Genomic DNA, 12,285 nt, shown 5'->3' with positions numbered 1-12,285 from the left:
GACTTAGGCCTCATAGTGTTTTAACTGAGTTACTTATATATTACTTTTAGATATGTGAGTAGTGTATATCATCGTGTTGGGGCATTACACTTGGAAGAAGCTAGCTGGTAAGGAAACAGGTTGTGGGTGAATTAGAGGTGCAACAAATTAGGCAGAAACTGCCAATCAAAGCCTCACAGCTCTGGCCACTAGGCTGAAGAGAAGCAGAGAGAACTAGAAAGCGAAAATTTCAGAAGAAATTTTATGTGTGCCTATGCCGCTGCTAATCACTGTAGTTTGCCATTCATACGGCTACAGAGAGCAAAACTCAGAAGAGCAGCCATTCTCCACCATGAACTATGGTAAAAACAAACACCGCTCACGCTTCACAGATGACAGCTTACAGTTTTGTGTAAAGATGAAGTTACTTTGTACAGCGCCGATTTGCAGACGCTGTGCACACAGGTTCATGAGCAGAAGTCCCATTGTACCACGGCAGACCCGACAATGTTTGCATGAACACACTTTGAAGCATTACATTATAGACCACTTTTCACACATGCATTCACTTTTTGTTTTTTGTTATTTTTACACAGTGTTCTGAATTATGAACAATGGTCTACAGCCAATCCTGTGTATTATTATACAAACTTTGGTTGTGAGATTCAGATAACTATTTAATAAAAGCTAAATATTTTATATGAGAGTAAGAAAGAAAAGTATATCTTTGTGTCCACCTTTCTCTGTTAATGCCCTAGCTCCCCCCCCCCTAAAAGCTTTGCTAGATCCGCCCCTGCACAGTTACCAGCTGTCAGCTACACAAAAAAGGAGCTTGGTCTTTGTCTCTCAGAAACAACTCATAACTTCCCTTCAACTCATTCATGTCACCTAAAGTGTAAACCTGTTTCTCCATCACCAGTTCAGCTCTGATGATTCAGTAAGGACATCTCCTGATTTCATCTTCATGCTCCAGCAAACATCAGCTGATACTAGAAATTAAAATCAAAAGAATTCTAACAACAGCTGATCAAGCTTAAACGTGCTGCTGTTGTTTAGCGCGATAAATAAGAGCGAACAGCCGATCATTGATCAGTTTCATGATTGACGTTTCAACACGCGAGAGAATGACAGGGGAGGCTTCGTAACGACAGAATAAATCATAATGTTTTCTCTGAATGTGGGACGATTCCGTTTGTACGGCACGGCAACTCTATGAACTAACCCTAATGAATAAAATAAAGTCCAACGTCAGTAACTTAGTACGCACACAGCTGTATATAAACTCCCGTGGCATTACGATTGTAAAAGGTCAACGAAAATAAATTACACCTAAACTCGGTTTATATCTGACCCAAATAGAGAGCGACCGGGTGCTGACACGAGTTTCACCCGCCTCAATATAAGCCAAGCCTGGGTGCTTTTTCACGAAGGGTTGCTAGCGGCGCGAGCTAACTATGCTAGCGGCGCTAGCTAGCTAGCCGGCTATCAGCAACACATAAGAGAACTGCTGCTAAATAAACTACACCTAAACTCGGTTTATATCTGACCCAAATAGAGAGCGACCGGGTGCTGACACGAGTTTCACCCGCCTCAATATAAGCCAAGCCTGGGTGCTTTTTCACGAAGGGTTGCTAGCGGCGCGAGCTAACTATGCTAGCGGCGCTAGCTAGCTAGCCGGCTATCAGCAACACATAAGAGAACTGCTGCTAAATAAACTACACCTAAACTCGGTTTATATCTGACCCAAATAGAGTGCAGTTCATAACTTCTTACCTGAAATTCAGTTCACCTCACGCTCCTGCCTTCGCTTTCCCTGATCCATGATTGACCACCGCGTTAGCAATCGCCTGCCCGGCCTCATATGTCTCGTTGGCGGCATGTCCTTTCTGTCACACACCGGTGGGTAGCTGCCCTCTGTTGTAGCTCCACCACCAAACAACTCAGTTATTTTTTCCACATCCAGCTGTAACTGCGATTCTATGCGAGCATTTGCGAGAGACCAGGGAGGTGAAACGACAGAGAGAGTCCCCTCGCTATCCATTTGCAGCCAAGCGCGGCAGCTAGCTAGGTAGCCAGCTAGGTAGCCGGCTAGCTGTCAGGCAGGACCGACGTAGTCAGAGCACTGTCGCTAAATATGGGATGTCTTGATAAAACAAGCAGATATTTGAAGTTTACACACCTACATTCTCGCCTGAAAATATCTTAAAAGCTTATTTTGTGACCTAGAAACACGAATAAAAGACATATAAAACGAAGTGGTGGCCGCCATTGTTCACTCTGTAGAGGCGTGCTATGAATTGTGGGATATTGAGTTTTCCACCAAGCATTACCGTAACTTTTGAATGATTTGCGCAACCTTAAAAATTCCAAGGGCTCCTGAAAGCAGCGACGCTGTGCGCACCGTTGAAATTGTCATCATTACGGTAATCCAAATAAGGGTACACAGGCTGTACCACTCCCGGCATACCACTAGAGAGAGCCAAGACACCACAAATGAAGTCTGTTTATTTGGCGCCAAAAGATGAATTGGCCTAAATTTGCACTAAAATATTAATATTTAAAAAACTATAAAAGTTATAAACACCAAAAGTCATGACATAATAGTCCAGCTCCAGCCGCACAAAATGATCTAACATATGTAACCCTAATGTCAAAACTGTTTGGCAGAGGAGCGCGGGAAAATTTTCACTAAAATATTAATATTTAAAAAACTATAAAATTCATAAACACCAAAAGTCATAGCACACCATTCCAGATCCGGCCGCACAAAATGAGGTAACATATATGAAGCTTGTCTCAAAACTGCGAGGCGAGATTCGCTGCAAAATTTCAGGCGGAAACTGGAGAATAATAATAATAATAATAACTAGAAAGCGAAAATTTCAGAAGAAATTTTATGTGTGCCTATGCCGCTGCTAATCACTGTAGTTTGCCATTCATACGGCTACAGAGAGCAAAACTCAGAAGAGCAGCCATTCTCCACCATGAACTATGGTAAAAACAAACACCGCTCACGCTTCACAGATGACAGCTTACAGTTTTGTGTAAAGATGAAGTTACTTTGTACAGCGCCGATTTGCAGACGCTGTGCACACAGGTTCATGAGCAGAAGTCCCATTGTACCACGGCAGACCCGACAATGTTTGCATGAACACACTTTGAAGCATTACATTATAGACCACTTTTCACACATGCATTCACTTTTTGTTTTTTGTTATTTTTACACAGTGTTCTGAATTATGAACAATGGTCTACAGCCAATCCTGTGTATTATTATACAAACTTTGGTTGTGAGATTCAGATAACTATTTAATAAAAGCTAAATATTTTATATGACAGTAAGAAAGAAAAGTATATCTTTGTGTCCACCTTTCTCTGTTAATGCCCTAGCTTCCCCCCCCTAAAAGCTTTGCTAGATCCGCCCCTGCACAGTTACCAGCTGTCAGCTACACAAAAAGGAGCTTGGTCTTTGTCTCTCAGAAACAACTCATAACTTCCCTTCAACTCATTCATGTCACCTAAAGTGTAAACCTGTTTCTCCATCACCAGTTCAGCTCTGATGATTCAGTAAGGACATCTCCTGATTTCATCTTCATGCTCCAGCAAACATCAGCTGATACTAGAAATTAAAATCAAAAGAATTCTAACAACAGCTGATCAAGCTTAAACGTGCTGCTGTTGTTTAGCGCGATAAATAAGAGCGAACAGCCGATCATTGATCAGTTTCATGATTGACGTTTCAACACGCGAGAGAATGACAGGGGAGGCTTCGTAACGACAGAATAAATCATAATGTTTTCTCTGAATGTGGGACGATTCCGTTTGTACGGCACGGCAACTCTATGAACTAACCCTAATGAATAAAATAAAGTCCAACGTCAGTAACTTAGTGCGCACACAGCTGTATATAAACTCCCGTGGCATTACGATTGTAAAAGGTCAACGAAAATAAATTACACCTAAACTCGGTTTATATCTGACCCAAATAGAGAGCGACCGGGTGCTGACACGAGTTTCACCCGCCTCAATATAAGCCAAGCCTGGGTGCTTTTTCACGAAGGGTTGCTAGCGGCGCGAGCTAACTATGCTAGCGGCGCTAGCTAGCTAGCCGGCTATCAGCAACACATAAGAGAACTGCTGCTAAATAAACTACACCTAAACTCGGTTTATATCTGACCCAAATAGAGAGCGACCGGGTGCTGACACGAGTTTCACCCGCCTCAATATAAGCCAAGCCTGGGTGCTTTTTCACGAAGGGTTGCTAGCGGCGCGAGCTAACTATGCTAGCGGCGCTAGCTAGCTAGCCGGCTATCAGCAACACATAAGAGAACTGCTGCTAAATAAACTACACCTAAACTCGGTTTATATCTGACCCAAATAGAGTGCAGTTCATAACTTCTTACCTGAAATTCAGTTCACCTCACGCTCCTGCCTTCGCTTTCCCTGATCCATGATTGACCACCGCGTTAGCAATCGCCTGCCCGGCCTCATATGTCTCGTTGGCGGCATATCCTTTCTGTCACACACCGGTGGGTAGCTGCCCTCTGTTGTAGCTCCACCACCAAACAACTCAGTTATTTTTTCCACATCCAGCTATAACTCCGATTCTATGCGAGCATTTGCGAGAGACCGGGGAGGTGAAACGACAGAGAGTCCCCTCGCTATCCATTTGCAGCCAAGTGCGGCAGCTAGCTAGGTAGCCGGCTAGCTGTCAGGCAGGACCGACGTCGTCAGAGCACTGTCGCTAAATATGGGATGTCTTGATAAAACAAGCAGATATTTGAAGTTTACACACCTACATTCTCGCCTGAAAATATCTTAAAAGCTTATTTTGTGACCTAGAAACACGAATAAAAGACATATAAAACGAAGTGGTGGCCGCCATTGTTCACTCTGTAGAGGCGTGCTATGAATTGTGGGATATTGAGTTTTCCACCAAGCATTACCGTAACTTTTGAATGATTTGCGCAACCTTAAAAATTCCAATGGCTCCTGAAAGCAGCGACGCTGTGCGCACCGTTGAAATTGTCATCATTACGGTAATCCAAATAAGGGTAGACAGGCTGTACCACTCCCGGCATACCACTAGAGAGAGCCAACACACCACAAATGAAGTCTGTTTATTTGGCGCCAAAAGATGAATTGGCCTAAATTTGCACTAAAATATTAATATTTAAAAAACTATAAAAGTCATAAACACCAAAAGTGTATACCATACTAGTCCAGCTCCAGCCGCACAAAATGATCTAACATATGTAACCCTATTTTCAAAACTGTTTGGCAGAGAAGCGCGGGAAAATTTTCACTAAAATATTAATATTTAAAAAACTATAATAGTTATAAACACCAAAAGTCATAGCACACCATTCCAGATCCGGCCGCACAAAATGAGGTAACATATATGAAGCTTGTCTCAAAACTGCGGGGCGAGATTCGCTGCAAAATTTCAGGCGGAAACTGGAGAATAATAATAATAATAACTAGAAAGCGAAAATTTCAGAAGAAATTTTATGTGTGCCTATGCCGCTGCTAATCACTGTAGTTTGCCATTCATACGGCTACAGAGAGCAAAACTCAGAAGAGCAGCCATTCTCCACCATGAACTATGGTAAAAACAAACACCGCTCACGCTTCACAGATGACAGCTTACAGTTTTGTGTAAAGATGAAGTTACTTTGTAGAGCCCCGATTTGCAGACGCTGTGCACACAGGTTCATGAGCAGAAGTCCCATTGTACCACGGCAGACCCGACAATGTTTGCATGAACACACTTTGAAGCATTACATTATAGACCACTTTTCACACATGCATTCACTTTTTGTTTTTTGTTATTTTTACACAGTGTTCTGAATTATGAACAATGGTCTACAGCCAATCCTGTGTATTATTATACAAACTTTGGTTGTGAGATTCAGATAACTATTTAATAAAAGCTAAATATTTTATATGAGAGTAAGAAAGAAAAGTATATCTTTGTGTCCACCTTTCTCTGTTAATGCCCTAGCTCCCCCCCAAAAGCTTTGCTAGATCCGCCCCTGCACAGTTACCAGCTGTCAGCTACACAAAAAAGGAGCTTGGTCTTTGTCTCTCAGAAACAACTCATAACTTCCCTTCAACTCATTCATGTCACCTAAAGTGTAAACCTGTTTCTCCATCACCAGTTCAGCTCTGATGATTCAGTAAGGACATCTCCTGATTTCATCTTCATGCTCCAGCAAACATCAGCTGATACTAGAAATTAAAATCAAAAGAATTCTAACAACAGCTGATCAAGCTTAAACGTGCTGCTGTTGTTTAGCGCGATAAATAAGAGCGAACAGCCGATCATTGATCAGTTTCATGATTGACGTTTCAACACGCGAGAGAATGACAGGGGAGGCTTCGTAACGACAGAATAAATCATAATGTTTTCTCTGAATGTGGGACGATTCCGTTTGTACGGCACGGCAACTCTATGAACTAACCCTAATGAATAAAATAAAGTCCAACGTCAGTAACTTAGTGCGCACACAGCTGTATATAAACACCCGTGGCATTACGATTGTAAAAGGTCAACGAAAATAAATTACACCTAAACTCGGTTTATATCTGACCCAAATAGAGAGCGACCGGGTGCTGACACGAGTTTCACCCGCCTCAATATAAGCCAAGCCTGGGTGCTTTTTCACGAAGGGTTGCTAGCGGCGCGAGCTAACTATGCTAGCGGCGCTAGCTAGCTAGCCGGCTATCAGCAACACGTAAGAGAACTGCTGCTAAATAAACTACACCTAAACTCGGTTTATATCTGACCCAAATAGAGAGCGACCGGGTGCTGACACGAGTTTCACCCGCTTCAATATAAGCCAAGACTGGGTGCTTTTTCACGAAGGGTTGCTAGCGGCGCGAGCTAACTATGCTAGCGGCGCTAGCTAGCTAGCCGGCTATCAGCAACACATAAGAGAACTGCTGCTAAATAAACTACACCTAAACTCTGTTTATATCTGACCCAAATAGAGTGCAGTTCATAACTTCTTACCTGAAATTCAGTTCACCTCACGCTCCTGCCTTCGCTTTCCCTGATCCATGATTGACCACCGCGTTAGCAATCGCCTGCCCGGCCTCATATGTCTCGTTGGCGGCATGTCCTTTCTGTCACACACCGGTGGGTAGCTGCCCTCTGTTGTAGCTCCACCACCAAACAACTCAGTTATTTTTTCCACATCCAGCTGTAACTCCGATTCTATGCGAGCATTTGCGAGAGACCGGGGAGGTGAAAGGAGAGAGAGAGAGAGTCCCCTCGCTATCCATTTGCAGCCAAGTGCGGCAGCTAGCTAGGTAGCCGGCTAGCTGTCAGGCAGGACCGACGTAGTCAGAGCACTGTCGCTAAATATGGGATGTCTTGATAAAACAAGCAGATATTTGAAGTTTACACACCTACATTCTCGCCTGAAAATATCTTAAAAGCTTATTTTGTGACCTAGAAACACGAATAAAAGACATATAAAACGAAGTGGTGGCCGCCATTGTTCACTCTGTAGAGGCGTGCTATGAATTGTGGGATATTGAGTTTTCCACCAAGCATTACCGTAACTTTTGAATGATTTGCGCAACCTTAAAAATTCCAATGGCTCCTGAAAGCAGCGACGCTGTGCGCACCGTTGAAATTGTCATCATTACGGTAATCCAAATAAGGGTACACAGGCTGTACCACTCCCGGCATACCACTAGAGAGAGCCAACACACCACAAATGAAGTCTGTTTATTTGGCGCCAAAAGATGAATTGGCCTAAATTTGCACTAAAATATTAATATTTAAAAAACTATAAAAGTCATGAACACCAAAAGTCATGACATAATAGTCCAGCTCCAGCCGCACAAAATGATCTAACATATGTAACCCTAATGTCAAAGCTGTTCGGCAGAGGAGCGCGGGAAAATTTTCACTAAAATATTAATATTTAAAAAACTATAAAATTCACAAAGACCAAAAGTCATAGCACACCATTCCAGATCCGGCCGCACAAAATGAGGTAACATATATGAAGCTTGTCTCAAAACTGCGGGGCGTGATACGTGCCGAAATTTAGGCGGAAGATGGAGAATAATAATAATAAGAATAATAAATCCGACGAATAGTAATATGTGTGCCTCTTGGCATAGGCACACATAATAATAAATCCGACGAATAGTAATATGTGTGCCTCTTTCCATAGGCACACATAATAATAATAATAAATCCGAGGAATAGTAATATGTGTGCCTCTTGTCATAGGCACACATAACAATGGCTTGTTCTCCACAGACCCATCCAGGGTGTACTCCCCACCCACAGATGAGACTGAAAAATACTGGAAGAACATCCAGGAGAGAGAGGCGAACACAAATTAGGGTCACTGCTAACAGCAGGTACTCATCCAGGCTGGCTAACACAAGGCAGAACAATCCAAAGGATCTTCATGAGGGTCACCATCGAACTACCTGCCTCTCCACAACGTGGAAGCTCCTCTCAGGTATTGTAGGAACCAAGCTGAGTAGGTACATGAGTCAACACATGAGCACAGGTCAGAAGGCATTGAACATAACAGCAGAGGGCCAAAGCACCAGCTCCTCAAATACCTCCAGAAGCAGTGCAATGTTAGGAATACGATCCAAGCTGGGAATACATATGCACTACTAGCCATCTGATACCCAGCTGGAGTAATAAACTCACCCAGTGCTGACAGGACTGCTGGGATTGGCTCCAGCAGAATTCAGGGACAACTGGGTTGTATTAAATTCAGTTAAACTGAATTGAATTGAATTTTATTCATATGGCACCAAATTGCAACAACAGTCACCTCAAGGCACTTTAGATTGTAAGGTAAAGACCCTACAATAACACCAGCCCACATCACCACAGCCGCAGGTGTTCAGAGAGTTTTTATACATAAAGTAATAACAAAGTAAAAAAAAAAAAAAGCCGTTGTGACATGTGAGACTGATCTGACATGGATGAAAACCAGAGAAGTAATCAGGAGTACTCGTGTGGAGGATTCTGCTCAAGGAAGGCTGACACGTCTCCTCTTCTTATTCTGCCCGTTTCACAACAGAAGGAAGGAGGATTACTTTCTTTCAAGTGCAAATGAGAATATGGACTTAATCCACAGAGAGATGGACTGGGGAATGGGTCACGAATGCCTTCTGGGCTTTGACATGTCTTTATTTTCAGAAAGCTCATTCACTGTAGTTACAGGCCCGAGCACCTGAAGCACGAGCTGTGAGCCGGCCACCTCAGAGCCAAGAGCAGAAGGAAGAGCGGCGGCAGAGCGGAGGAACACCGAGTCACGCTACGGGGCAAGTTACGGGTTATCGTTTTCCTCGACAAACTGAGCTGAACTCTGTGTTTCTGCTTCCGTCTTACAAGTGCTTACATCACACAGATCAGACCAAAATCGGATTTACTTTCAGTTCTAATGAGCTGCCCCGTCCACGCAGGCCCCCAAACACCTATGTGTAGAATTAATAGCATCTCACAGCCTGACCGGCACCAGTACAGAACAAACACAAACCTTTTTTGTTTGCATTTATTTTAATAAAGAGAGAAATTCTGGTAACCATCAAAGCCAGCGCTTCACCTGAAACCTGCAACAACTTTTGGCCTCTTTCTCACCCCGACTGCAGCTGTGTATAAATAGCTACAGACGTCTGGTCTATGAAGAGCGTTCTGCTCCAGGGACTAAATGACTCACACTGATGGCCATTCACAGAATTAACTCCTCGTGGATGAAGAGATGCGAACCCGAATAAAGACGGAAAATGGGAGAAAAGGAAAATGTAGAGGTAAGAGAGAAAGAAGGAGGGAGAGTAAATCATTGCAGATATAACGAGAGGATGAAAGAGGGTTTTGTGTGTGTGTGTGTGTGTGTGTGTGTGTGTGTGAGATAGAGAGCAAGGATAAATCAGGGAGTGCGGAGAGATCAAGGGAGGAAAGAGATGACCCATTGAAGGGGCATGATTCAGCAGGAGGACCAAAATAGAGCCATTATTAGCCAGCCAGTCGTGCAAAGGGGAGTCATAACTCTTGCTCCCATCTTGTCAGTGGCAGTATTACTCAGCATGTAGATGAAGTGAACACCAGAACATACGCACTGCTCGCTCACTCATCTCAGACAGAGTATTTAACACTGTCACTAAACATTGAGGCTATTATTATATATCATGTTCCAACATATGAAGCTGTAGTGATGTAGTGCAAACTACTCTCTGTGTACGTGACGCCGAGTGATGTGACGGTCTGTGTTTAGAGGTTAGCGACGTGTTGGGGAAGGGCGTACTTTGTGTTCTGTCTCCAAACTTTGTTTTTTATTGTTTGACTTTATCAGGTTTTAAATGTTGTTTTGATTTGACTCCACCTTTATTATTACCTTTAAATCAGGGGTGTCAAACTTGAATTTTAACGTTTTTGTTAAAGATTAAATGACTGTCTACTGCAGAGATTTCTGTTTTTATTATACTGGAAAAACCCCCAAAAATGTGTGAATGTGATAGAGGGCAGTCTGAGGAACGAGCTACCAGAACCTTTTCTGTCTTTTTACACATTTAACATACACAGAAATGCGTTGTTGAAATCGCAGTCCTTTTTCCTGTTTTAAAATATCTCAGGGATTAAATGTTCACACTGACAGAAAGGGCAGTTTCAGCGGTCCAAGTGGGCTGCATATAGCTCACAGTATAAAGTGATTTTGACGTTCCTGCTTTAAATTACTAGTTCTTAGTGCTTTTCTACTCTCCTTGAGCACTCGAAGCACTTTATACAACATGCAACAAATTACATGTGGCTGTAGGGTCCTTTGCAAACATCTGCATGTGATGAGCTGCGAGACAAACCAGGAGGACACCTCGTCCTTAGTCAAAAGAGCAGTTCCTGATGCTTCAAGAATGGGAACATGAGGGGCATGAGAGGTGCAACAGACCCGTTTTTAACACCGCGGTTGTTTCAGAGAACATTTTGTGCAATTAGCAAAGCAGCACGATTGCCAGCTGAAGCAGGACCATCAATCAGGAAACGCGGGGAACTGCCCTGTGCACGGGCATCAAACCTGAAGAGGCTCCAAAGGCCCAGGCTCACTGTGTGCTCTTTGTGTTTTTGTATGCAGTTTAATTGATTTATTTTAACCCTTTCATGCATGAATTATAAGAACCTCAATCAGGATTTTTCTCTTAAGTATTTTTATTCATCTTTAGGCCTGAAAAAAAGATTTTTGAACTTCATTTTTTTAAACATGTATCTTTCAAAGAGTCATTTTTCCACTTGGATGGACAACATATGTTTTGACAAATGAATCAATAATATACACTTTGTGTTGTGTTTATGTGCAAGTATGCCATCAACACTGACACAAATACAAGAAAACAGCCTTTGAATAGCCGTCCACTGCAGTGACCACTATGGGTGAAAGGGTTAATTATTAGTAGTTGTATTAATGTTAAGGACGTTTTATTTTTGTTCTTAGGTTACATCTGTGGATCTGTAAAGAGAGCACACGTGGCTGAGGGGAAAATATGTGAGTGCTGAGACGATCAGTAGTATCTGCGAGAGAACATCAGCTAAACATGTTCAGTTAGACCTGACATCAAGTCTGCCGTGGCTGTTTTTAGTGGAAACACAAAGTCTTCCAAGTGTGGGAACTAAGCTAAAAAGTTTTAGTTGTACTTAAATGTTGCATGCATGTATTAACTGGAACGTGCATGGTGCAATAAACCGTGAAATAAACATGTAGAAACCCTGGGAGGATGTAGCCCTCGAGCATACACCAGGACAAAAACGGACAATATTTGTTTGGGCCTAAATTTGCTGAACACGTCCATCGCAGCGAGCGGATGAAGCGCAACGCAGAGCGCTCATTTCCAAAAAGTAATCGATGACAGAATCTTGAGAGGCAGCTAAATTTATTCAAAGTAAAAACCATTTTGTTTTTTCTACGCGCACACACACACACACACACACACACACACACACACACACACACACACACACACTGCTACTACAGCCCTGCCAGCCAGGCTGATTAACGTGAGACACAAAGGCAGTGAGTCAACCACTCCATCTCTGTTAGGACCTCTCTATCTATCAGGCTGGCTTGCATGCTAACATGGGCGTGGGGTTTGGAAGAGAGTTGAGTGACACGTTGTTAAGAGTCTTTCTCTCCGGCTGGATTTATAACTGCGAAGGAAATGCAGCAGTTTGTTTTGCAGTAGGCTTTTAAGAATATGTAAATGATCTGAAGGGAGGCTGGAAGACGAAGATTGATGGTGGATTCCATTATTGGCACTATCACAAGCACTGCA

At 42.9% G+C, this 12,285-nt stretch overlaps 1 protein-coding gene across 1 annotated transcript in view; it reads right to left on the bottom strand.

The window, feature by feature from the left end:
- Positions 1–12,285, bottom strand: part of dlgap2a (discs, large (Drosophila) homolog-associated protein 2a) — a 190,193-nt gene that overhangs the window by 17,507 nt on the left and 160,401 nt on the right. The window lies entirely within an intron of this gene.

Source organism: Oreochromis niloticus, linkage group LG19, assembly GCF_001858045.2.
Source record: "Oreochromis niloticus isolate F11D_XX linkage group LG19, O_niloticus_UMD_NMBU, whole genome shotgun sequence".
NCBI lineage: Eukaryota > Metazoa > Chordata > Actinopteri > Cichliformes > Cichlidae > Oreochromis > Oreochromis niloticus.
The sequence above is the reverse complement of the archived record's forward strand: the minus strand, read 5'-3'. Positions and strand labels throughout refer to the sequence as shown.